The 27,765-nt window shown below is 43.4% G+C and overlaps 2 long non-coding RNA genes across 4 annotated transcripts in view; one reads left to right on the top strand and one right to left on the bottom strand.

The window, feature by feature from the left end:
* Window positions 1-495: 495 nt before the first annotated feature.
* LOC102550088 (uncharacterized) lies at window positions 496-24,194 on the bottom strand. Its single transcript, XR_015633675.1, has 3 exons — window positions 24,099-24,194; window positions 9,796-9,983; window positions 496-673 (listed from the first exon to the last, which is right to left on the bottom strand). It is a non-coding gene; the product is annotated as an uncharacterized LOC102550088 (long non-coding RNA).
* Window positions 13,916-27,765, top strand: part of LOC120095697 (uncharacterized) — a 59,337-nt gene continuing 45,487 nt past the window's right edge. Inside the window, exons 1-4 of one of the 3 annotated variants that reach the window (XR_015633673.1) lie at window positions 24,077-24,210; window positions 24,553-24,670; window positions 24,843-25,056; window positions 25,771-26,133. This is a non-coding gene — a long non-coding RNA (uncharacterized LOC120095697). Of the gene's footprint in view, window positions 13,977-24,076; window positions 24,211-24,552; window positions 24,671-24,842; window positions 25,057-25,770; window positions 26,134-26,536; window positions 26,647-27,765 lie in introns of those variants that run through there. The other 2 variants (XR_015633672.1, XR_015633674.1) reach the window with 2 other exon arrangements.

Here is a 27,765-nt window from a genome sequence, read left to right as displayed (position 1 = left end):
AGGGTTTCTCTGTGTTTCTGGCTGTTCTGGAACTCTCTTGGTAGGCTAAAGTGGCTTTGAATCCAGAGATCTGCTTGCCTCTGTTTCCTAAATGCTGGGATTAAAGGCGTTTACCACCACTGGTTGGCCCTGGTTGCTTGCTTTTGTTTTGTTAACTTGATACAAAGTGTCTGAGAAGAGAGAACTTTTTCCATCAGATCAGTCTCTAGGCAAGTCTGTGGGCATTTTCTTGATTAATAATTGATGTGGGAGGGTTCAGCTAACAAGGAGTGGTGCCACCATTAGGTGGTTCCAAGTTCTACTTCCTCCCATAGGGTGTCCAGGCACTGCTCCTGGAAGGATAAAGCAGAGCCTGGAGGGGTGGGGTCTGCAGGATGCTGGTCCAACTGGGTGTGTGGTGGTGGTGGTGGTGGTGAGGACTTATCAGAGGATTTTGTTACAGCCCTCTCAGATAATAGTTAATGAAACAGCTCTCTAAGACGGTATTCAATTAAATAGTTTGTACGCATACCCTTTATTTGGGGTGAATCAAGGGCTCCATATAAATCTTAGAGAGTGGGAAGGTTCTTCTTAGGATGAAGTTTCATTGGTTGGAACTTAACATGCTGGGGATGCCTCATTTGCATGGAGAGGCATTCCAAAGATCCCGGGTGCTTACTGAAGAGGTTCTTATCTGGAAAGAGAAAGTTGAACCTGTAATTTTGCCAAGGATTATGTGACATTCCTTAGGTAGAAGACTGGGGGTTGGCTCCCCAGATCACACAGAGAAGAGGAGAAGAGGAGAAGAGGAAACCCTGTTCCATTTTACGATGAGCTCAGGAGAGCTGTCTGGACATGGTAGACCACAACCTTAGTAGTGAGGTGCAACGCCACTCTGCAGGGGGTCCTGACTTCTTTAAGAAAGCAGGTTGAGCAATCCAGAAAGAGCAAAACAGTAAACAGCGTTCTTCCACTGTTTCTGTTTCAGTTCCTGCCTCCAGGTTCCTGCCTTGAGTGCCTGCCCTGACTTCCCTGGTGGTGTCAGCTGTAGGTGAAGTAAATTCCTTTTCCTCAAGTTGTTTGGTCATGGTTTTTATTACGGCAACAAAAATCTAAGGTGATGATGGTTTGTTTCCCCCAAAGTTCATATGTTCGAAAGTTAACTGCCAATGCAGTGGTGTTGGTTAGCGGACTCTTTAAAAGACACTCAGATACAGGTCTGGAAAGATGGCTTGCCGAGATGCTCTTCTAAAGGAACTGAGTTCAGTTCCCAGCCTATGTCTGGTGGCTTATAACCACCTGTAAATCCAATACTCAAGGATTTGACATTCTCTTCTGCATTTCTCGGGCATATATTCACACACACACACACACACACACACACACACACACACACACACACACACACACACACATTTTGCCACTCTGTCAAGCATTTATGAACTCTGAGTTGCTAGTTATTGTGTTCAAACAACACAGCTGTAGCAAGAAAAATCCTTCTGTTCCGTAATGTTCCCAGGAGTTTTATTTGCAGGCAAGCAGAACAGTAGCTTGAAAGACTTGAGTATATGACAACTGAAGACAGGAGTGTGATGTTAGAATCCACGGTACCTGTAGCAGCCTCCCTCTCTCACAGGCACCTATTGAGACATTGTCTTGAGTTAACAGACTTGCAGGTACATAGCCATGCTGCTCATCTCTGAGCCTTTCTCCAAGCCCCCATGATACTGTGGACTGTCTCTTTATCTGTGGCTTTAACGACTCTTCTAATAAACTTCTAGCCCTAACAGTCTGTCTCAGTGTCCCTCCCAGACCCCCATCAGAACCTTTCATGAGTGGATCTGTGACTCGGGTGGGCTTTCACTGAAGTGGATTTCATATGCCATGGCTTCTCTACCCTCTTATCTGGTAAGGCTCTCAATTTATTGGGACACTTACCATTTCTGGACGTAGTAAAACTGAATGTTGAGACAGGTATATGTGAGTTTTTTTTTTTTTTTCCTTTTTTTTGGAGCTGGGGACCGAACCCAGGGCCTTGCGCTTGCTAGGCAGGCGTTCTACTGCTGAGCTAAATCCCCAACCCCATAAGGTGAGTTTTTAGAGTTAGCCAGTATCACCTTGTTTCACTGGTATGATGGTAGTCACAAGTTCTGACTTTTGATCTCCCTACTCTTCTTGTAAGAAAACCAATAGTTTTCTATCAAAAATAACTATCCGACCCAGGGCCAATATTCTACAAATTTTCCCCTATCTTACAAAACTTTTATGCAAAGGAATTAAAATCTTTCCATCTCCTCCACCTGGGAAAACTTTTGTTTACACTCACTCCCCCACTCCCGCATTCCACAAACCTGGACACCTCCTGCCTTTCCTTCAGTTCCTTTGCACCAATGATTTTAAACCAGCCAACCCAGAAGACTGTGTGGAAAAGACACAGTCACTACCTGTGATAGAATGAACACTAATCACTGGACTCTGCTCTCAAGTACTGTGGTAGCTGCTGGAGTGGCTACAATAAGCTATGTTCCTCCTAGATGGCTTCTAAATGGGGATAGAAAGGGGACTTTGACCATCATTTACTTTTTAGGTTAAAATGACACTGGCCAGGCTCTCTTGGCTGTAGGTAAGTGCTGCTTTGAACAAAGCCTGAAATTCATTTATTTATTTATTTTTAATGTTTAAGATAGGGTCTCACCATGTAGCCCTGGCTGTCCTGGATCTTGCTACATAGACAGACTGGCCTTAAACTCGCAGAGATCCTTTGCCTCTGCCTCCCAAGTGCTTTTTGTCTTACCAAGAAGAAAACCATTGGTGGTAAATAGTTGTCTAAGTTGATCAAAGGTCTTGGTTGTAAAAGTGTGATTCTCATGAGCTTACCCATGACCTTGCTCTGCCTTATATAGATCAGTTCAAAAGGAATGTCTGTAGGGACAGCCTGTCTTCCAAATAGTCTGTCCCACTTGGGGCAAATAATTTCAGGAAGGGGAGACTGCAGACCCACACAGTAGCCCCTCTCCCGTCCCCCAGAGCTTCAACAGTTTCTCATTCACAAGTCCCTCACCCTGCTCCTGTAAAGGGTCACAGCCAGCCTTTCCCCCTGGCAAACCCCTCCTTGTTCAAGTACACCTCACTGTATGACCTAATAAACACAGGCTCATCTGTTGCGGTCAGTCAGTCTCTGGTCTCCTTCTGCCTTCTCTTTACGCTGCCTGAGAAATCTAACATCTGGTGCTGAAACCCAGGATGGGCCCTGGTCTGACCCCTCCGCTCAGAGCTCCTTTATTCTCTGTACTCACTGGTCCTGTACTCACTACTCTCAGTAGGTGGGGCCATCTGCCTCCCTTCTGTTTCATTCTGACATGCTCTGACCCCTGGGTAGGAGGCTTTTCTCCATTCAGACAAAACTCACATCCCACACAGCCAAAATGCTGGAGCCATGGTAACTTGCGGGACCTAATCCAGAGGTGACCTGGTAAGGTCTCAAGGGCTCAAGGGAGTGCCTTTTTTTTTTTGTCTTTCAATTTGAGACGAGGCCTAAGGTTGTGGGAGCTTTCCATGGGCCTTGGAGACTCACTAGTTTGAGAATTCCAGGAACTTTAGATGGCCTGGTGATCGCTTGACTCCTGGAAGGTTCTGAGTCTGGGGATGACCTCCTATTTTCCAGGCCTGTTTGGTCAATGTGACATTTGGGGTACTGGGCTGCATTTGACCACTGTTCCACATCCAACATGGGTTCTGAATCACCTATGCCCAAACTACTCCTTTAGCTTGGTGGGATAACAACAAACAAACAAACAAACAAACAAACAAACAAACAAACAAATAAACAAACAAGCCCACCAAAATCAAAACAAAACTCCTTTTGGAGATCTCAGATCAGCTACTCTTGCTAGGCTCTACCAATATGACTACAACATACATTGGACAATGGCTACTGCAGGCTTGAATTCAGTTCTTTTTTTTTTCTTCTCTCTCTCTGTCTCTGTCTGTCTCTCTTTCTCTCTGTCTCTCTTTGTTTCTGTCTTTCTGTCTCTGTCTGTCTCTGTCGTCTCTGTCTCTCTCTCTGTACACCAGGCTGGTCTTGAATTCAGAGATCCCCTTGCTTCTGCTGCTGCCTCATGAGTGCTGTGATTAAAAGGTAAGATGAAATGGAGACTGGGTTGAGGCCCCTTCCCCTACATAAGACCCAGCTCATCTTAACCCTTCTCATCCTGGGTCCTCAGCTCCTGCTTCTGGCCACATCCAAAGCCTCAACTCCAAACATCCCATCCCCCTTCTCTGAAAGTGCTCCCCTACCCTGTAGCCTTAAGTCAAGGTAAGTTCTAATCAGGACAGTGTGTGAAACAGGGCGAATAACGGCTGCAGAAGCTGAGGACCTACAGTGTGTGCAGAAACGGAGCAGCTGCTCCTCCACCCTCAGAACCCAGGCATCCTGGCACCTTTGCCAGCCAGTGATCCAGGAACTCATCTCAGGAAAGCCACAGAGTGCAGGGCAACATTTTCTATGCAGGGCGAGGATTTTATTTGTTTATTTGTTTGTTTGTTTGTTTTTCAGTAGAGTTCCTTGGTTGAGAGTTTTGGAAGGAAAACCTGGCATAGAAGTTACTGGGTCCTAATGCCCACTGTTTCCACTGGGTCTCCAAGCCTGGCTCCCCTGAGTATAGATTTGTCTGTACTTAAGGTTTCTTTATGACTTTGGTCTGACTTTGTTTCTGGCCCACCAAGCCTGGGTATTCTCACTTGTATTTTTATAGTTTCCTGTCTGATACCCTCTAGGTTACAGGTATTTATATATTGACCACTTGATGTCTTCATAGGAGAAAAACACTGCTTAAGATCTTCAGAAAGTTATCTGCCTTCATCTGTAGGCACACCAGGCTGGCTTTGAAGAAAATGACTCTGTCTATAATCCCTCAATTATAACGACTGCACTTGCTTAAAATAAGCACAACCGAAGGAAGAAGCAGAAAGGCGAGGTCACTGGCCCTTCGTCTTGGTGTCTGGCTGTGCCTTCCAATGCGTCCTATGCAATTAGGCCTTGATTGCACGATGCCTCAAGGTTTTCTGGAAGAACTGAAGTAACAGGCTAAAAACTGAAAACAGGGAGGGAGTCCACAGCAATGAGAAATCTGTTAGATAAACTTAGTAAAGGCCCTAGATATTGTCTAACACTGTCATCTCCCTTAGAAATTTTATTTTTTTACAACAAATGATGAATTTATTTGTTGCTGTTAAATCTCAGGGTGTTTAAATTTTTTTAATCAAGAGAGATTTATATACAAAAGTTTAAATGGCTAAAGGTAATTACAGATATCTAGTTCTCTGAATATTCTTCCTACATCTCAGTTGTGTTTACAAACTGTTCCCCCGTTCAAGGTCACGTATAGCTTTGAAGTTCTTACTAGGATGTAAACTGTTTCCCCCCTCCAGGATCTGTAAGACCATTGGGTTGGGGGAGAGGTTAAACTTTATAAAATTCTAAGCAGACAAAATGTTAACCTAATGCTAGTTAAAAACTGACATACGGTTGGTCTTCATTTGCTACAGCATGCTATGTATGTAACTGGGATTCAACTGTTGTTTAGGAAATAGGAAGAACAGTAAGCAGGGATGGCTTTGTTAACTTTGTTAAGCTTTAGCCATTTGGGAAAACTATAAAAACTATAGTAAGAATATTTACGAACCTTTTATTCTTATAAATATCTCCTTATGAGACCCAGTCTTACTGTCCTCTCTTGTGATTATATTCTTTATGATAAAATACTTTATGTAAAAGATCTAATAAACTAATTTACATTTTGTAGAACTATACTATAAAAGGACAAGGAAAATGGTTCCCAGATTCTCCATGGACTGTATCTATGACTTATGCTCATTTTAATACTAAGAGAGCTCCAATTCAAAAGTTATAAGTTTTAAGGTTCAAAATCTTTACAGCTATAAATTGTAAAGTCCTAATTGTGCTACATAGTTTTATGTCAATGAGATACAAGCTAGAGTCATCAGGGAGGAAGCCTCAATTAAGAAAATACATCCAAGCTGGGTGGTGGTGGCACTCACCTTTAATCCCAGCAGAGGCAGCCCTTACATAGAGAAACTCTGTCTTGAAAAACAAAAACAAAACAAAACAAGATAAAAAAACAATAACGACAAAAACAAAACAAAAAAGAAAAGAAAGGGTTGGGGATTTGGCTCAGTGGTAGAGCGCTTGCCTAGCAAGCGCAAGGCCCTGGGTTTGGTCCCCAGCTCCGAAAAAAAGAATAGAAAAAAAAAGAAAAGAAAAGAAAAGAAAAAAATGTTTCCATATGATCAGTTAAGAAAGGCTGTAGAAGTTTTCCTTAATAAGTGATTGATGGGGGAGGGCCCAGCCCATTGTGGGTGGTACCATTCCTGGGTAGGTAGTCCTGGGTTCTATAAGAAAACAAGTTGAGCAAGCCATGGAGAGCAAGCCAGTAAGCAGCACTCCTCCATGGCCTTTGCATCAGTTCTTGCCTTCAGTTTCCTGTCCTGCTTGAGTTCCTGTCCTGACTTCTTCTGAACTTCCTGACTTCACTGCTAGTGAACAGCAGTGTGGAAATGTAAGCCAAATAAATCCTTTCCTCCCCAGCTTGCTTAGGGTCATGGTGCTCTGTCCCAGCAACAGAAACCCTAAATAAGAGACTAATTTTTCCTGCCAGCTGCAGGTATCAGGAGAGCAGACCCTGCCCCTGTCCTGGGTAGCACAGTAGAGCTGGCCCTGGTGGGAAGGTATGGGTGACCCAGCCTGTAGGCTTAGATTTTTTTAAACCTGCTATAATTAGGGCTCTTTTACACTTCAACTTCCCTTCCAGTGCACTGACCAAAGGTAGGAGAAAAAGATAGTTAATAGGAAATAAGGTTGTGGACCTATTTACAAGTAGTTCTTTAGGGTGATTCCAACCTTCATTATCGGGATATCAACAGTCCAGTCCAATAGCAAACACCAAAGACAAACCACTAATGGTGTCCAGTCCAATTGGCAAACACCAAACATGAATTAGTAGCAGTGGCTTGATCCAGCAGAAACCTCAAGACTCCAAACCAAATAGGCACAAGTCAGAGGAAACAGCAAGAAGCAGCTGGACTATTGAGAGGAGTTCTTTGGCACGTTTCTTGTTACGAAGTCATGGCAGGCAAAGGTCAGCAATGATCAACAAAAACTAGAAAGGCATTGCAAGGTGTACCAGTGCAAGGGAGTCCTTGGCAAAGCCCAGCAAAGAGTAGCAAATTGTTGCAAGGCGAACCAATGCAAGTGTGTCCTTTCACTGTCTGTTGGGTTCTACTTATACTCTTTCCAAAGATCACACGCCCTCTCAGGTGTCCACTCCAGAAAAACATCACAGGCCTCCTCACGTGTCAGCTTCAGCAAAATGTCCTCTCATAAGACAGCTTCCAGAAAAACACCACACGACACAACTGAATCTCCAGAGAAACCAGAAATTTCCACTTTGCCAGCCCAAGGGCATGAGAGCTGGAGAGCTGGCCCTGCTCTTTCAGGCTCTGTGGTACTAGGTAAGGTGGCTGGGGCCATGCTGGAGAGCTTGCACTGGTTGTGTGAGTCCATGAGAGCTGGTAGGATGAACATCTCAGCTACCAGCCAGGACCAGATCCAGGGTTTGAGTTGGCCCACCCTAATATCTGCCCTATCTGTGAATTTCTGAAGTGCATGAAGAGTCTGGCCCTGGAGATCCAAAGCCGTAGGATCAACAGGGAAACAACAGAATATCCTAGAGGAGTCCTGGTGAGGATCCAATATCGATGGTGTAGCAGAAGTCAGAGGCCACAAACCAGACGCATAACTCATTGCAATGAACATTTGCAAGTAAAGATGTTTGAACAAATGGGTAGTGGGGGACACACTGAAACACGCTGCAGCTTCCATGGTGAGATTTTTGTTTATTTTGTTGTTGTTTGTTTTCTTTTGGGGGAGAGATTGCAAGGTTAAAAGGTGGATATGTGAAGGGATGAGTGGGGTTGTGGTACATGACGTGAAATTCACAAAGGATCAATAAAAAGTTTAAAAAGATACTAATCTTATGAGAGTTACTTATGTAAACTGTTGACGATAAGACAGAAGTTAATGATCTGTCGTCTTACAAATGATCAAGTTCTCCCAGTGTGCTCAGGATTTTGTTGATAGTCATGCTAAATACCAATGTAACTCATTTACGGAGACAAGCTTGGAGGCAGAGACAAATTTATATCTCTCATCATATAACCTTCTGTATATGTTGTCAGAGTTAAGCCTAAAGCAAGTAACTAAAAAAAAAAGTTTGAAGCAAAATGGTTTATTTAATGTAAGATGATAATTCAAAATCAGGTATATTTAAAAAACACTATTTATGAAAAATTGAATTCCTGAGTAAAATGTATTAAATTGAGAATACACGTGCAAGGAAGTCCCCAGGTTCAAGGAGTGCCCTTTTCCTAGGATGGGACACAATCCCCCTGCAGGAGATTGCATGCTTGCCTCATTACAGGATAAAGAAGCATGGGAAGTAAGAGCTTTAGGAAATAAGAGCTCCTGTCTTCAGCCGTGTAGCCCTGATCAGGAAAACTCTCTATAGAGAATGACAGGGGATGGATTCTCTTGTCCAATGGAGGATCTTGGAGTCTGTGTCCATATCCTAAATGCCTAAAAAAATATAGGGGCAAAAAATACTTTCTCTGTGTTCAAAATCTTCCTAAGAGATGGATGAGGATGGTATGGGACCTGCATGCTAGTGCAGTTGGTCAGAATAAGAATGGCCCCAACTGGCTTATATATATATTGGAATGCTTAGTCATTAGGGAGTGGCACTATGTGAAAAGGATTGAGAGGTGTGGCCTTGCTGGAGGAAGTGTGTCACTGGGGGCAGGCTTTGAGGTTTCAAAAGGCCACACTGCAGCTGTGGGCTTTCCCACCCATGCACAAGTTCCAGAAATAACAACTCTGAGACAGAATTATTTATGAATAATTGCCTAGGCCAAAAGCTTTCGCTTGTTCCTCTTAGCTCCTAACATAATTATTCCACTTATTCTATTCTGACTCCTGCCATGTGGTTAGTTATCTCTCCTTAGTGTAGCCATCCCATCTTCTCTACTCCAGAGTTCTCTCTCTCTACTGGAACTCCCACTTCCTATTTCCTGCCTCAACTCATTGGCCTATCATTTTTTTATTGACAGGTGATGTTTCCATACAGTATGCAAGAGATTCCCACTACATTTCCCTCTTTTAGTCCAATAAAAGTCTCTATCTCTTTCAATAATAAACTATAAACAATACTAACAATTATGAGAACTGTTAGGTAAGAGGACATTCACAATGTCCAATCCCTATGTGTTTGGCAACCTTGGAGAAAGTCTTCTATTATCTGTCCTATCTTGGTGAGTTCAGAGTTCTGTTCCTAAATCAATTTCTATCATAAAGTACATTACGAACCTAAAAACACCTCAGACCTTAAAACGTTTTCCTAAATTCTAAACAACTTAAGCTTAATTATGAGAACATAACTACCTAGTGTTCAACTCCATCAGAGGACAGGGAGGGAATCAACATTACCGGAGTATGCAGAAGTGTATAGGGAAGCAGACTCCAAAACTATAGAAATGTATAGGGAAGCAGACTCCAAAACTATAGAAATGTATAGGGAAGCAGACTCCAAAACTATAGAAATGTATAGGGAAGCAGACTCCAAAACTATAGAAACGACAGAGACAGTCGGCTGCCTAGACAGAGTTTCCCTCAGTCATTGGAGCATCGTCTTCAGCCTTCTGGCCCAGAATATCTGACAGACTTTTCTATGAAGGACTGCTTACCCTATGTTGGCAAAGCTCAGCAGCTGACTTCACTGCATGTTGTAAACTGGACAGCATATTGTCAGCACTTGAAGGGCAGTTTCTGCAGTGGCTAGCGTGCCATCTCTGAGGTAAACTCCATATGGAGGTCCTCTGATGCTCATCTTCTCCCTTGAAGTAGAATGGGGTGCTGCAAGCAGACCTGTCTCCTTGTCCAAAAAGAAAAAAAAGGTCTTTTAGTAACAATAAAACATTTTTAAATGCCATATTCTGTAGATCTCTGAGGTTTTTGAAGACCATCTATTTGTAGTTTACCTGAATAGGCAAACGTTGTTTGTTTCTAGCTATTCAACATCTGTTCAACCTTGGAAACACATTTCTGTAATAAACTAGACTAGTACCTGACATGACCACAAGTTTGACTGCTTAACTATTAACTTGCATTTATTAAATATCTCCATGGTAAGGGATCTGCAGTTGGGATCTTCAGGGGTCCTCCTCTGTCAAATCTGTATTTTACCAATTTGGAAGAAAGTCACAGGTTTTCTTTTACTGTGGAAAGAAATACAAAGCTCTCCCCAAGTGGTAACACATTTCCTTTCTTTCATTTTGAAGTTAGTACATCCTTAATATAAACAGGCTGATTTAATTCAGCAGTTTTTTCCATAATCCAATGTTTCTCAGCAGCTGATGTTTTTCTGATCATTAGAATTCAAGAATTTTTCCCCACCCCCTTAAAATTCAAGAATTTTAAAGTCAGTAATGTACTTTGTAATCTATCTCTGGGGTTCGTTGTCACTCCCCCCCCCCTTCTTTTTCAATTGCTGTCCTTTGGTATTTAGTCTAAGGAATGAATCAGTATCCAATGGGAATGGACTTGTGGCTAATTTTAGGACTGCAATCTAATGGTTAGGAAGGCAGGTGAAGGGACTTCTACAGGACCTGTCTGCAAAGCTTAGGCCTATTACAGAGTCCTTCAGTATTAAACCCAGCATTATTCCTGCCTGATCTAACAGTCAGACCATTACTGCATGCAGGTCATTGAACACCTGTAGAGTGGATGGTCAGATCTTTGAGACCTGCCCCTTGGAAAGGCAGGTGCCACATTATTCACTGATGGGAGCAGCTGTGTGCCCCATGGGATTAGGTCTGCAGGGGCAGCCATAGTGACACTCACAGGGGTAATCTGGGCCCAATCTCTGTCTCAGAGGACATCAGCTCAAAAGGCAGAACGGGAGGACTTGACTCAGTCACTAAGTTGAGGAAATGGTCAGGCTGTGACCATGTACTATGAGAGCCAGCGTGTGCCTTTGCCACTGCGTGATGTCACTGTGTCTTGTACCAGGAGCAAGAAAGGAGACTGAAAATAAGAGATCTCAGCCCCCTATCTGGTTGCCAGGAAGACTTGCCATCATCCATTGCCCAGGGCACTGGAAGGGGACTCGACTGAAGCCCGAGGCAACAGATTTGCTGATGCCATGGCAGAAGGGCAGCCACTGAGCCAGTGTGGCCATTACAAACGTTGGGCCCCAGCTCTGTTTTCTCACCCTCATGCTTGATCCAGACCTGCTAGATTCTACTACTTATAGGTAGAGGTCCTCATTCTGCATATGAGAAGGAAAATTGGGCTAGACTATGGGGATTTACTAAGACAGAGGACCAGTGGGCTCTTCCAGACAGGAGTGCGGCCATCGGTTCATTTCTTTGATAGCAATGACCTAATGGTGGACTATGAGAGTTACAGTAATGTTCACCGGGTTGTGGGAAGTTGTAGGATTATCATACAGGAAAACATTGCTTTGTTCGTCCCACACTGTCATACTAGGCATAGAGAAGATTACTGCTCTGCCCTGGGCTGTGAAGCTGAGTCTGGAGGCTCTTATATGGACTGGAGCGAACATAAAGACCCCTTCATCTTCCTTCAATGGGAAAGTCCTCCCTCCTCAGGCTTGCCAATCAGAATACAAACTTAAAACTTATAAGCCCTTCACTTTGAAGGTTAGGGCCTGGAATGAATTAAGTGCCAAGTGCTGGCTTCAGGGCAGATCTTGGGGGTTCATATTCAAATTGAGAGGTTGTGGAGATTTACCTGGTGTGAAATTCACTAGTAAAAAAAATGTCACCCTACCTGGTAATCCCCTAAACTCACTTACAAAAGCTGCTATTCCAAGGAACCTCCTCTCCTTCCCCCCAAAACCCTCATCACCAGTGAGAGTGGGCCAGTCCTCTGACACTGCTGAGAGGCCTATGGTGACAGACACAACTCTGTCCCTGCCCCAAAATAGACCCCAAGCTCCATTTTTTTCTTTTTAAAGTTTATTTATTTATTTATTTATTTATTTATTTATTTATTTATTTATTATAAGTACACTGTAGCTGTCTTCAGACACACTAGAAGGGGGAATCGGATCTCATTACAGATGGTTGTGAACCACCATGTGGTTGCTGGGATTTGAACTCAGGACCTCTGGAAGAGCAGTCAGTGCCATCTCTCTAGCCTTCCAAACTCCATTTTTGACCATGTCTCTGAGCTTGAGATTTTGAAGTTAGTGCATAGGCTTTGCTAGATCCTAGTCACCCCATGCACCCCATACCCCTTTTATGTAGGGGTAGTAGTCAACTTTTCTATCACCCCAAACACTGCACCATAAAAGAATCTCAATTGTAGTCCAGAGGAAACTAAGCTGATTTAGGGGAACATCCAAGGAAAAGGTGTTTGCCTAATCTCTTCAATTTATGATCCCTCAGAAGCCCCCTGTGGCCAAGTTTGTAATCAACAGGTCTGAACATATTGGTGAGAAGGCTATGTTGACTCCATGACAGAGCTTCAGATTGGTAGTTTTGAGACTAGGCCTAAGAATTAGGCAAGTCCAGGCAAGCCCAGGCAGGTAATTACTAGAAGAAACCCCAGGCTTCAGGCAGCTAGTCAGAACTGTCTTGCCATCAGAAGCTGCCCTGCCACTTGGCCTGAACCAAGAGCAATTGGTCAGCAACAGTTTCCAGACTTCCCTAGCAATATTTTCCAGCCCCCATGCCTCTGAAATGGTTCTGGAATGTCCCTAGAGATGGAGCAAGCTAACGGTTACCTACCCTGGAATTCCCCTAAGTGCTTTAAATCGGGCCTGTGAGCTCATTTGGTTGTCTCCCCATTTTGGAATAGTAGACCCCTCATGCTGGACTTATCCTGCAGAATAAAACACTACTATTTGAGACTGGGGTGTCATTCTCAGGTGAATCATGGACCCTTACATTAGCACATCCTTCCTGGTTCCTCTAGGGATATGGTGGGTCTGCATGTTTGGACTCAGTAGATGTACGGTGGCTATTAGGGGGACACTGAACAACAACAACAACAACAGCAGCAGCAGCAGCAGCAACAACAACATATATCTTTTAACCTATCCTCCTAAAAATTGACCTGTATACTGAAGAGGAAGGTAAAAGATGTTTTGCCTGCATTTAGAGAATACTCATTACGATCGCCAACAAGACCTGGTTAGATTAGATTAGAGAGAGAGAGAGAGAGAGAGAGAGAGAGAGAGAGAGAGAGAATGAATTGTAATTTTAGTCATAGTTCTGCCCCTGCTAGTGATGGCAGAAATTGCAGATGCAGGTATCTTGGGCAGGTCAGCCCTAATTATTCAAGATCAGAATTTTAAAACCCTGAGTAGTAATGTAGACCTGAAAGAACAAATGAAAGAGCCCCAAATTGGGACTCTCGCTCCAGTCTCGGGATGGCGGCATGCCCCAGGAAGCTCGAGAAGCCATTCATGGTGTAATAACAAGAGGCAGCTTTTTTTTTTTTTTTTTTTTTTTTTTTGGTTCTTTTTTTCGGAGCTGGGGACCGAAAGGAGGCAGCTTTATTAACGAGATCTCGGGCCGACACCAAGGTCTAGGGCCGACATGCCACGCCTCTCACGCAGGAGATAGAGGGCCGACGACCCTGAGCCTCTAAAGGTGGGGGTTTATATAGGGAAAGCCATGGAATTTCACGCGGTTACACAGGATTGGCTAATTCAAAGGACTCACAGTTACTTTTGGCGCGGGATTACATCAGCAAAGAGCACGTGCTACCTAGCCGCTCAGCAATGTGGGGTGGGATGATCCATCACACTCAGCAGGGGGATGACTCACCTCTAGGGAGTGAAGGAAGGGGAGGGGGTGGCTCCAAATGGTCCGGCAAGCCCTATAGTCTCCCTCAGGTACGTCCGGACCTTGTTTATGACTAACTTTTTGAAATTTAACTCTTCAGACCAAGATATACAACACCTAAAGGACAATCTGAAAGACAGGTAGATTCTTTAGCAGAAATGGTTTTGTAACATGGGCTATGTGTTACTCTTAAGGGAAGGAGGACTTTATGTGACTTTAGGTGAAAAATGTGGTTTTTATGCCAATAACTCAGGAATTACTTGGGAAACACTGGATAAGGTTCAGAAAAATATAAACAACAGGGCAAAAGAGTGAGCTGAGCCTCCCTGGGCGTCTATGGAAATTAGTTTAACTGAGTCTCCTAGCTGTGGGGGATAGGGAACCTGAAGTGGCCGCCTCTTGTAGCCAGGCAGGACTCCTAGTGGAGGGATAAGGACACCAGGCCACTTACAAAACCTTTGACCCAAAATGTGTCTTGCCCACAAGATGTTCAGGGTCAGAGATGGAGCAGAGATGGAGGTAATGGCCAACCAATGACTGGACGACTTTGAGACCCATCCCGTGGGTCCCTGCCTATGCCCGCCACTATTGATGGTAATAGCCTCTGGGAGGCTCCACCCAGTAGTCGATGGAAACAGATGTAGAAACCCACATACAAACATTGGATGGCGCTCAGGGAGACTTGTAAACGAGTTGGGGAAAGGATTGAGGGACCAAGAGGGAATAGGGATTCACAGGAAGACCAACAGAGTCAACTAATCTGAACCCTTGGGGGCTTCCAGAGACTGAACCATCAGGCAAAGAGCATATGTGGGCTGGACCTAGACCACCTCTGCGTATGTAGCAAACGTGTAGCTTAGTCTTCATGTAAGACCCCCAACAACTGGAGCAGGGTCTGTCCCTGACTCTATTGCCTGCCTGTGGTTCCTCTTCCCATAACTGGGCCTCCTTGTCTGACCTCAGTGTGAGAGAATATGCCCAGTCCTGCAATGACTTGATGTATTAGGGAGGGTTAGTACCCAGGTGGGAGCCTCCCCCTTCTTGGAAGAGAAGGGAAGGGAGAGGGCAGGTGTTGTAGGGGGGACTGGGAGCTGTGATTGGGATGCAAAGTGAATAAGTTGATTAATGAAACATCAGACCCTCCTGGGCCCCCTCAGTGTTTGCCCCCTGCTGAATCTTGCTAATGCATATGGAAGCTTTTGTTCTTAAGAAAAGAACATCCTTACCTTTGCTGTTTGAGTTAGTTCCTGTTTTTTGTTCCCATTTTATCCTGAGGCATAAACTTGTTTTTCCACTGTGCTTCCTGGGTTTTTCCACTCGGTGGACTTGGGGTATATATTCTGTGAACCTCAGAAAAGCCTTGGCATTCTCATAGCATGAATGACCCGAGTCTCTGTCTTTGGTTAAATCCCCCAGGCCTATGTCTGAATCTTGGTACCGTGGCGACATGCTGTCAGATACACACACACACACACACACACACACACACACACACACACACACAGAACCAAAGAGTGAGCTGAGCCTCTGACTGGTACTAGTCTCTTTTTTCTTGGACTCCATTGGCTCACCACCATTTTAAGTGCCCTAGCTGGGCCAATTCTCCTACTGCTCTCTGGCAGTCCAATCAGCTCACACATTCTACATTGGCTGTTAGCATATGTCAAGGAACAGGTCAGCTCTGTTAAGATATTGGCTTTTCGGGCTCAGTATCAACCTGTCCTTCAGCATGAATCAATGATATGGTCCACACAATAAAAAACCAGAGGGGAATGCAGGGATGTGACATCCATCACTCATCTGATAGCCTTGGGTTATTGCCTGCTCTGTCTCAGTCAGTTAGTGACACTGCCCCAGAGTGCTCGACCTGTGTAATAATTTACACACAACTCCCTGTAGTGTGGCTAAAGAGACTTAAACTTCACTTAAATCCCTTCAGCCCCCATTCTATTTGGCTCTAAATTTGCTGTCCTTCGACTAGCAGTAAGAACAAATTTTTTTAATCTGAATTTGAATTGAGTCTAAGCTTTGGTCTTCCCCAGTGGATTCAAACACCACAGCACACGCTCTTTGTCAAACGTACACTATGATGAACTAAATCATGTGATGTGAAACTTCCCGTCATCTTCCCAAATTTATAAACGTTTATAAATTTGCTTTGTTCTGGGGCTTGCTCTAGGGATTTTTTTTCCCCTCACAATTCTTCCCTGGTCTTCTCTCACTATTTGTCTTGGGGTGGCACTGTTTTCATTCATTCTCCTTTCTCTCCCCCTCCCCTTCCCTCCCTCCCTCTCTTCTCTCTCCCTCTGTCTCCCATTCATATTTTTTAAAATTTAGTTATTTGAGCATTCTGTATGTATCTTGATCCTATTCACCCATTTCTCAATTCTTACATCTACATCCCCATTCCATCTAATTTTTTTAAAAAACTCATCAAAACTGGTTGGTGCTGTCCAAATATTCTTGCATATAAAATTCTTACACTAGAGTATGGTTGACTTACTAGGGGCAACACCCTTGATGAAAACTGTCTCTCCCTCTGCCAGTATCTAACAATTACCAATAGCTTCATGTCTATGGGTGGGATTTTGTGCCCATCTCCCATCTTCCTGCTGGGATTTATTCTGGCTTGGGCTTTCACAGGTTCTGTGCATGCTGTTATAACCACTGTGAGTTCAAATGAGCATCTGTCCTCCATGTCCAAAAGACACTGTTTCCTTATAAATGACCAACTCTCTCCTCTTACAGTCTTTCTGCCCCTATTCCACAATTATCCCTGGGCCTTGGACGGTGGGTGCAGTTGTATGCTCCACACGGGACTGAGCATTCTGCAGTCTCTGGTCTCATTCTTAAAGAAGCTCCTCCTGGCTTTAAAGGGAAGCTTCTCCTTCCCTTTAAGATGGCAGTTTGGCCTCTCCTATCTATTGTACCTTTTTCTATCCAGTGTCCCCTCCTACACCTTAAGGCCTGGGCACAATTCAAGGACTATCTCTTAATAACCTGCATTTTCTGAAGGGGATCATGTGTCAGCTTCTCTTTCACAGACGGTTGCTGCTCTCTCTATTACTATATTGAACAATCTCATCTCCATATCTCCAATACCTACCATTTAGGCAGCATAAAAAAAAAAAAAAACCCAGAGGAACATGAGAAGAAAAGACGCTGCCTCACTCTTGAACCCAGTTGACACATTTGCCAGCACAGAACCAAGAATTCTAGCACGATCACCAGTTGTTTAGATCCCTCTCCATTTCCAGCCATAAACCTGCAGTTTTCTAGGAATCACCACAGAAAGCCCGTTGCAAGAAAAGAACATGTACTAACTTTGCACAAACTTTGGTTTGACTTTATAAGATTATAATTCTACCCGAAGCATCCCCAGAACCACCTCACATTTGTCCTTTATTAAAAGAGAAAGGAAGGAGGAAGGAAGGTTTCTGGATGAGCAAGAGGACATGAGTATTCTAAAGTCCAGCTGAGAGAAGGTTGCTGTTGTAGATATGAGAGAGAGTAAGAGAAGGAAGGTGCTGTTGTAGATATGAGAGTGCACAGTCACAGTGTACAGAGAGAGTCCAGAGCAGGGAGAGAGAGCAGTGGACTAAACATGACCAATAGACTGCACTGGGAGGAGAGAGGTAGGGAAGGGGGGGAGAGAGGAAGAGAAGAGAGAGGAAAGAAAAGAGAGAGCCAAGAGAACCAAACCAAACCAAAAAACTGCAAAGCAACAACAACAACAATAACAACAATAACAGGGAACCCACAAAGGGTGAAACCAAAATGGCAGGGTTTGCAGGAAAGAGTATCTGTGGAAGGGAAGGCTACAAAGCCCCTGGGCTGAGTTGGGGTGGGGGCATCATGAGAAGAGCTGAGAGGAGCCACAGGTACTGAGTGAGCTGAGAAGCCACAGTTAGCCATTTGTCCTAAGTTCCTTTGGGACCTGACAGTTTCTTAGCCCACTTTTGAGGTGAAACCTAAGAGCCGCCAGTGAGTAGCTCTGGCTAATGCTGGGAGAACCAATGTCTTATTCCCCCTCATCCTGTTTCCCTGCGCCCACCCCTGCTCTTAATTTCTTCTGAGTGCTTCTCTGTGTCTCAAACCCCACACTTATGACTGTATTAAAATATCTTTAAATACCATTTCCTTCTCTGCTGGCTACTCCGTCCTTAAATTCTGTTTATTGTTGAAGTCACAAATCCTGATTGGCCTGACTTGGTGTTTCTAAAAGCCTCAGGGATTCTGGAAGCTGGTTGTTAATCCTAAAGATGGAATGAGAAAGACCACTGACCCAAATCATCATGGCCAAATTAATTTAATTAATCCAATTATTTAATTAAAACAAACGTTATTTTATTCATGTATATGGCTGCCTCTTCCTAAGGTGGGTTTCAAGAGAGGACGGCAATGCTTTTATCGCTCCAGGTAGGGAATATCCAAATGGGCAATTTGGAGGGCAAAATGGGTGGGGTTACAGGAGCGGAACAGAACCCAAGCATAACAAGTTAGTTCCTCCCGAAACAAGGCCATGGTTGCTAAGTGGGCGGAACAAGATAGTCACAAGTGGCCCTGTAACATTTTGAAACTAAGGTAGGGTAGTAATATGGTTATTGAGAGGACTGAACTAGCCAGAGTCAGGCTGACGCCATGACAGGCTACAAAATGGCAATTTGGAGGATTAGGGCTAAGTTTCTGTTTTCCAGAAATGGAAGAGTCCAAAACAAGTCAATTCCAGTCGGAACCTGTAGAAGGTGCCCCCCCTCCCCCACCTAGCTTGAGCCAGTATAGTTAATCAGCAAAAGTCCCCTAAATCCCCCAGAGGCTTATTAATCATAAAGACATCCGTACCCAATCAATCAAGGGAAGGAAAGGTAAAAGTCACCCACTCCTGCCTTAACAGGCTTTAAATTGACCCTGCAGAGGCCACACCTCCGCCTTCCATCCCAGTGCATGGTGGACACATGCATGCAGGTTCTCTGAGGAGTAAGCAAACACTCCTTGCTATTGCATATTGCTTGAGTCTGTTGTATCATTGTTCACAAATCACAGACCCTTACAGTTAAAAACAACATTTGAAACAAGGACGTGGTTGCCGTCTCCTGAAACAGGCAATACAGAACCATTTGTAGTCAAGGTTACTGGTGGTGCATAACCCAATCCTTGATAAACATTTAATCGTTACCAGGGGTGGACCTCATTTGTCCTTACTATGAGATGACTCTTAACCCTAAGATGAGGCAGGCTGGTTCTTCATAGTGAGGTGGAAGTATAGACCCGCATCTCTCTGTCCCTTCACCAGTGACACTCGTGGGGCTTCACATTGGGATTCCTTCTAAAGCACTGATAGAAAGTTTCCCTTTGCTATTTGGTGACCTGTCCTCCTGATGTAGCTTACTTGTTACATTGGCTTCTCTGACTTTGCTTTTGGGGAGAGACCTATAGGCTTGGGTTTTCAAGACCCACTTTAAACACTTCAACCCCCTATCTAGTCAACTGCCCAAAGGTAGGGGAGAAAAGATGATAAAAGACAAGGGGATATGGACCTTAAAAGTAGTTCTTTGGGACAATTCCAGTCTCCATTTGTCAGGATACCAGCAGTCTAGTCTAGTAGTGTCAGGGTAGCAACAGTCCAGTTCAAAAGTGTCACCAAACACAAATCAGCAATGGCTGCATGATCCAACAGAAACCACCGGGTCTCCTCTGAATTGGCACAAGTCAGTGGGGGTGACCAGGACCAGCCGGAATGGCAGGTCTCTGTTGTGCCTCTTGCAGCAAAGTGACGATCAGCAAAGACACAAGACCAAGGAAGAGTTGCACAGCTAGCTATGCAAGCTTGCTGCCACTGTCCACTGAGTCCTACATCTGTCCAAACATCATGTGTCCCCTCATGGATCTTGCCTCAGCAAAACATCGTGTGAGTCTGCAACACACCTAGAAATTACCACTTTGTGCCCCCCTCTTTGTTCAAGGTTGTCTTTTCTCTAACACTAACAATTGACACACAATAAAAATAATTACACAAAACTAGAACTTTACATTATGTTTTAAACAAACAGCTTATTACAATATATTCTCCCATCCAAGTACTAACCAGGCCCAACCCTGCTTAGCTTCCGATATCAGACGAGATCGGCCGCGTTCAGGGTGGTATGGCCGTAGACTACAATATATTCTAATGAAACAACCTTACATTCCTATCACTATACAATAATTCAAATAAAACAACTTTAAATTTCTATCAATATAGAATGAAACAAAACAACCTTAGTTTCTTATCAGTATACAAAAAAAAAAAAAAAAGAAAGTCCAAGATAACCTTAAGTTTCTTTTTTTTTTTTTTGTCCAAGAATCCGAGTCTTTTTTATTGGAGATTTGAGATTGTAAATGTTGACAGTTATACATGGATAATGTTTATCGATTCCAGTTTTTCGATGTTATGGTGTGCTCCCCTCCTTTGATATGGTAAACTGGTAAGGTGTGTGCTGCCACTTTGATGTCCTGAACTGGGATTATTTATTTCTTGTGCCTTCTTGGGTATGACTAAATTCTTCAGGTTAAAGTTTGATTGGTACATAGAAATTGTTTAAATTTGTTTATATTTTGAATTGTTTTTCTTTCTCAGTTTATTGTAACTGACAGTTTTTCTGGGTAAAGTAGTTTAAGCCAACATGTGAGCCCTCTTACATTTTGGAGAAACATGCATTTAAGTCCTTCTGGTTTTTCGAGGGTCCATTGAGAAATCAGGTGTTATTCTAATGGGTTGGTTGTATTCATGTGTTACTCAGTCTTTTCCCCTTACAACTTTAAATTCCCTTTATTTGTTTTAGATACTTAGTATTTGATTAAGACCTTTGGAGGATTTCTTTTCTGGTGCAGTATTTTTTTAAATTTTTTATTAGATATATTTCTTTACTTACATTTCAAATGTTATTCCCCTTCCCGGTTTCCTGTCCATAAACTCCCAACCCTTCCCTTCCCCCTCCCCCATACGGGTATTTCCCCCATACATCCCCCTTACTGTCCCCCCATATTCTTCTGCACTGGGGGTCCAACCTTGGCAGGACCAAGGGATTCCCCTTCCACTGGTGCCCCAACAAGGCTATTCTGTGCTACATATGCAGTTGGAGCCCTGGGTCAGTCCATGTATAGTCTTTTGGTAGTGGTTTAGTCCCTGGAAGCTCTGGTTGGTTGGCATTGTTGTTCTTATGGGGTTGCAAACTTCTTCAACTCTTTCAATCCTTCCTCTAATCCCCCTCCCCTCCGCCCCACAAGGGGGTCCTGTTCTCAGTTCAGTGGTTTGCTGCTAGCATTGACCTCTGTATTGGACTTACTCTGGATGTCTCTCAGGAGAGATCTATATCCGGTTCCTTTCAACATGCATTTTTTAGCTTCATCAATCTTATCTAGTTTTGGTGGAGATATATATATATATATGCCACATGTGGGGCAGTCTCTGAATGGCCGTTCCTTGAGTTGGTGCTCTAAACTTTGCTTCCATATCTATAGATATTTTTTTCCCCTTTTAAGAAGGAGTGGGAGCATCTGCATAATGGTCATCCTTCTTCTTGAGCTTCCTGTGGTCTGTGGATTGCATCTTGGGTAATTCGAGCTTTTGGGCTAATATCCACTTATCAATGAGTGCATACCAAGTATATTTTTCTGTGATTGGGTTACCTCACTCAGGATGATATTTTCTTGTTCCATCCATTTGCCTATGAATTTCATGAAGTCATTGTTTTTGATAGCTGAGTAATATTCCATTGTGTAGATATACCACATTTTCTGTATCCATTCCTCTGTTGAAGGACATCTGGGTTCTTTCCAGCTTCTGGCTATTATAAATAAGGCTGCTATGAACATAGTGGAGCATGTGTCTTTTTTATATGTTGGGGCATCTTTTGGGTATATGCCCAGGAGAGATATAGCCAGGTCCCTAGGTAGTGGAATGTCCAATTTTCTGAGGAACCTCCAGATGGATTTCCAGAATGGTTGTATCAGTTTGCAATCCCACCAACAATGGAGGAGTGTTCCTCTTTCTCCACATCCTCACCAGCATCTGCTGTCACCTGAGTTTATTTATTTATTTTTTTTTCTTTTCTTTTTTTCCGGAGCTGGGGACTGAACCCAGGGCCTTGCACTTGCTAGGCAAGCGCTCTACCACTGAGCTAAATCCCCAACCCCCTGAGTTTTTTATCTTAGCCATTTTCACTGGTGTGAGGTGGAATCTCAGGATTGTTTTGATTTGCATTTCCCTGATGACTAAGGATGTTGAGCATTTCTTTAGGCATTTCTCAGCTGTGAATTCTTTGTTTAGCTCTGAACCCCATTTTTTAATAGGGTTATTTGTCTCCCTGCGGTCTAACTGCATGAGTTCTTTGTATATTTTGGATATAAGCCCTCTATCAGTTGTAGGATTGGTAAAGATCTTTTCTCAATCTGTCAGTTGCTGTTTTGTCCTAATGACTGTGTCCTTTGTCTTACAGAAGCTTTGCAGTTTTATGAGGTCTCATTTGTCGATTCTTGATTTTAGAGCATAAGCCATTGGTGTTTTTTGTTCAGGAAATTTTTCCCAGTGCCCATGTGTTCGAGACTCTTACCCACCTTTTCCTCTATTAGTTTGAGTGTATCTGGTTTGATGTGGAGGTCCTTGATCCACTTGGACTTGAGCTTTGTACATGGTGATAAGAATGGATCAATTTGCATTCTTCTACATGCTGACCTCCAGTTGAACCAGCACCATTTGTTGAAAATGATATCTTTCTTCCATTGGATGGTTTTAGCTCCTTTGTCAAAGATCAAATGACCATAGGTGTGTGGGTTCATTTCTGAGTCTTCAATTCTGTTCCACTGATCTATCTGCCTGTCTCTGTACCAATACCATACAGTTTTTTATCACTATTGCTTTGTAATACTGCTTGAAGTCAGGGATGGTGATTCCCCCAGAAGTTGTTTTATTATTGAGTATAGTTTTTGCTATTCTGGGTTTTTTTGTTATTCTAAATGAATTCGCAAATTGCTTTTTCTATCTCTATAAACAATTAAGTAGGAATTTTAATGGGGATTGCATTGAATCTGTAGAATGCTTTTGGCAAAATGGCCATTTTTACTATATTAATTCTGCCAATCCATGAGCCTGGAAAATCTTTCCATCTTCTGAGATCTTCTTCAATTTCTTTCTTCAGACATTGAAGTTCTTGTCATACAGATATTTCAATTGCTTGGTTAAAGTCACACCAAGATATTTTATATTATTTGGGACTATTGTGAAGGGTGTTGGTCCCTGGGGGTTCTTACTCTCCCTTTTGTTTAAATAAGCATCTCTTTTAAGATATGATTGGCTCTTTCTATAACCTATGTTGTCCTGTGGTATTGTGTGATATACTGGTAACATGCTTTATATTGTAATCTGCAATCAAAGTTAGTTTGCCCACTATGGGCCAATATCCCACAAATCTTTTCAACCTTATAAAGCTTTTATGAAAATATTTTTTATCTCCTCTGGTAAATTATTCTTCACCAGTCAAATGATCAATTTAAGTCATATTAGAATATATAGGCATGTTTATTAGATAGCTGCTCACCAACTAGTTGGTGAGTGCACCAGCCACACAGGAGGAGGTCAGTGAAGTCATCATGGGGAAGGAGAAAAGAAGGGGGGGGAGAAACAGAGAAAGTGCACTAAGTGAGGGGAGGGAGGGAGAGAGAGCCTAGATTATATTTGGAAGGGCTTCTTGGGAAAGAGAAGTGCAACCCTCAACTGGAAAGTTCAGGGGAGAGGTCAGGGTATGTCAGTTGTGCCCTGTAACAGGTAGGGACTGAGGGATTCTGGAAGAACCTGGAGTATAGATCTTCTCTGGTATGTAAAATATGCACCTCAGTTATTTGTCCTGTGTCTGAATCCTAACATGTGGTGGTGAGCACTGGTGGGTAGGGTATGTGTGAACGTTGCTGTGGCAATAGTCACAGGAGGGTCCTTGTTGCCTAGGGATGACATCATCGCTGGATTCTGAAACTGACTGTAAACAGCTTCTGATGCTAACATACCTCCTTTTTTCTTATCATAAAGGAAGGGGGTGGGGCAAGGTGGTGGTGGGGAAGCTGATGATGAAAGGGGAATAGGGGCATCAGATTTCTTAAATTGCTTCCTGCTGTCTAGGGCATCATCAGTTTTGTGGTACCTGACTTTCCGCATGGGATCCACTTGACAGTCATTCACATCAGGCTCCTCTGTGGACAGTGGCAGGTGTTAGCATTTTGTCTAACCTCTGCCCCACAGTTACCTGGCAACAGGTATGCTCTGCCCCACAGTTACCTGGCAACAGCCAGGTATGCCTGATTCACTATAAAAGGGACTGCTTGCCCACTCCTCTCTCTCTTGCTCTTGCCTTCCTGCTCCTGCTCTCTCCCCATTTTCCTTCCCTCCTCTCTCTTCACATGCTCATGGCCTCTCTCTCTCTCTCTCTCTCTCTCTCTCTCTCTCTCTCTCTCTCTCTTTCTCTCTCTGTCTCTACTACCCTCTCAACTCCCACCCTACTTACCCCACCCCACCAACCTTGCCGTGCCCTAAATAAAATGAAAACATTTTCTTGTAATATTTCTGTGTTTTTCAAAGAAACCAAATTCTCACTACAGGTCTTTTACCAATTTTGCACCAATTATTTTGAAACTAGCCAATCTGGAAAACTACGAGGACAGACCCCAGCTGATAGGGAAAGCACAAAGTTAGCACCTTCATCAGGCTGACACCCAGGTATACATCCTTCCTGATGTCCTTGTTAGCCCAGTGTGGTGTTTTTTTGTTTTTTTTTTTTTTTTGTTGTTGTTGTTGTTGTACTCTTTACAAAAAGAATTGCCTTGTCAAGCTACTGTTGTTCTGTTCCTGCATTCCTTTGTGTGAAAATGAGATTACTCTTTGTTTACAGCAAGTTGCGGGCTCATCCAGGATTTCAAACACATCTGGAAGAATGTTTAGATTACCTCCCTTGAAAGAAACACATCTGTTGTTGGAATGCCTCTCAGGTTTCAAGTGAGCTCTGCTCAGATTAGATCACTAAAGAAAGAAAGTTTCTCAGCAGTGTGGGAAAGGCTCTAGGGCAAATACTGCAGTGACCAAGAAAACTCTCTGTACAGGCCAAGGTAAGAACTCTTTGGCCAACTGGACATCTTGCAGGTTGTTTGAGAATCAATGAGTGGGAGGTCATACCTAAGGGACTCTAAAAGATCCTCTATCCTCAAAAGATACGAGAAATCTCTTCCTTAGGGACGGGTGTGTTGAGCTCTAATGAATGGGAACCGGAAATAATCAGGCCAAACCGTCTTCTAAGAAAAAGTAATGAGACAAATTCCTCCAGACAGGGGGCGTCTTAGCTACTGTATTAATGCTGTGGGAAGACAGCACGATCAAGGCAATTTATAAAAAAAGGCATTGAATTAGGTGCTTGCTTATACTTTCAGAGGGTTAGTACATCATCATGTCTGGGAGCATGGCAGCAGACAGGCAGTCACGGTGCTGGCAAGTTTCTGAGCTGACATACTGACTGAAGGCAGCAGTCAGATACTAGGCCTGGCCTGGGATTTAGAAACCTCAAAGCCCACCCTTGGTAACACATCTTCAACAAGACCTTACCTTTTAATCTTTCCCACTTTTAATCTTTTATTAAGTGGAATAAGCATTCGAAAAAAGGGACCTGTGGGGGCTGTCCTCATCCAAACCACCATGGTGGTAGCAACCGACGCCTTTGGCAGGCCTAGGGGCTTCCCAGCCCTGTCCAACATAAGTAGAATAAGAGTTTGAAGAAAGCAAGAGATCTCCATAACCCAAGTTTTACTTTCTGTCTCCTCTCCCTCTAGGCCGAGGTTCTCCCTTCTTTCCTTTAACCTGGTTCCCACCTCTGGGAGACTTTGAATCTGGTTTGGGAAAACGAAGAACAGTTGTCCACTCGGTATCACTGGGTCCCCAAGCAGTAGCTTTTCTAAATGGGTAAAGTGTCCCTCAAGAGTACTGGAAACATGGCTCAGCAATTAAGAGCCCTGGCTGTTCTTCCAGGAGTCCTGAGTTCAATTCCTAGCACCCACAACTATCTGTAATGGGATCCAAAGATGTCTTCTGGTGTGTCTGAAGACAGCAATGGTGTATTCATATACATTAAATGAATGAATGAATGAATGAATAAATAAATCTTAATAAAAATAAATAAATCTCAATTAAAAAAAGAGTACTAGGAGCTTTTTTTTTATTGGTTTTTATTTTTTTAAATTTACATTTCAGTTTCCCAGACATAAACCCCCTATCCCATCCCCCTCCCTGTTGGGCCCTACCTTGGGGTGTTTCCCTTCCCCCTCACTGAGCCTTTTAGCCTGCTATATAGCAAGAAGTTGTTTACACCCTTGGCAGCTGCTCTTAGCCCCTGATTTGGGGCCGGGACTTTCCACCACACAGACTTTACCTGTTTTCCTGGTTGGGGATTTTCACCTGCCTTGTTGTTTTTCCATGGCTTTTGCCTCGGGTATATAAGGAGATCTCAGTAAAGCCTTGGTGGCACTCTCTGAAAATGGGTGACCCGTGTATGTGTGTTCTTTCAATCCTACGCCCGATATTCACACACTGGTGGTGCAGGCGTTGTCATTTGGAGGTCCCACCGAGATCGGGAAAGAGAGGACAGCCTGACGGGATCGTTCCAAAAGGCCGGCCGGCAAGGAAGTGGCGACCACGGGGCAAAGCTGAAAGTAAGTAGCCTACAAAGGTTTTGTCTCAGCCATGGGAACTACAAGTTCCTCGTTATTGGTCGTAGATCAGCTTGTAAGTTTACTCAAACAACAAGGTACTGGTATTAAGGTAAAGACAGCCCAAGATTTTGTTAAATCTATAGAACAAGTCAGTCCTTGGTTTATAGCTAGTGGCAGATTGAATATTCCAGATTGGAAACAGGTTAAAAGGGACAAGGTAATAATGGTAAAATGTTTTTGTGTGTGTGTTCTTTTAAAGTTATGCTAAAATCTAGAGAAGCAAAGTCAGTTCTCATAGATGCTCTTAGTCTTTGGACCCTGACTAGAGACAGTTTACACCCTAGACAAGAGAGAGAATGGGGTTAAGAAAAACAGTCCTCCCGGACTCTCCACAGATGCTTTGGAGGGAAGGAAAATGAGCTTAAGCTTTTTAAGAGCTCTCCAAGGGACAGAAGGAAGGCAGGAGATGGTCCTGCCTCCTTGCTGGTATTGGAGAAGTGCTTATTTCTGATTCTGGGTCCTTTAGGTAGGATATATGGGTCCCTTTGGTGGAACGCCGTCTAGTTTTGTCCCTGTATATCTATTGTCTGACCTTAGTGCACCAAGCTGTCCATGAATGTCAATTTATGTTTTGGTTATGCTTTTCGTTGCTTGAATGTTTTGTGTTTCATGTATAAAAGAAAAAAATGGTTAAAACTTTAAATGCTGGTTGATTCACCCCTTGATGTAGTTTTTAACTCCTTTCAAGAAAGGAACAAATAAATAAAAAGCAGTTTCAATTGGCTTTTGGAGCCCTGCATCTGTAGCTAGGAGCCTAGGTCCGCTGGGGAAGCTCCCCAGGAGGCTGGCTAAATGTTTACACTAGCCAGATCCTAAGGGCACCAAGAGCTTCACAGCTTCTATGGTAATGGAACTGATGGCTGTTTCTCTTAGAAAACTCTTTGATTGTGATTATTGGACTCAACAGGTGACAAGGTGCTTCTCTTAAAATCACCAGTTAGAAAAGGTAAAAATGGTGTTTGATCTAAATATTAAAGATATGTGTAGTCACTTCATTTTTTGTTTCTGATTAGTTTTAGATGTATAATGCGCTCTACATGTCTTGGTTATAGTTTACTG

Source organism: Rattus norvegicus, chromosome 11 (genome assembly GCF_021556685.1).
Source record: "Rattus norvegicus strain SHRSP/BbbUtx chromosome 11, alternate assembly SHRSP_T2T, whole genome shotgun sequence".
In the NCBI taxonomy this organism is placed as follows: Eukaryota; Metazoa; Chordata; class Mammalia; order Rodentia; family Muridae; genus Rattus; species Rattus norvegicus.
This window is presented reverse-complemented; position numbering and strand designations above follow the sequence as displayed.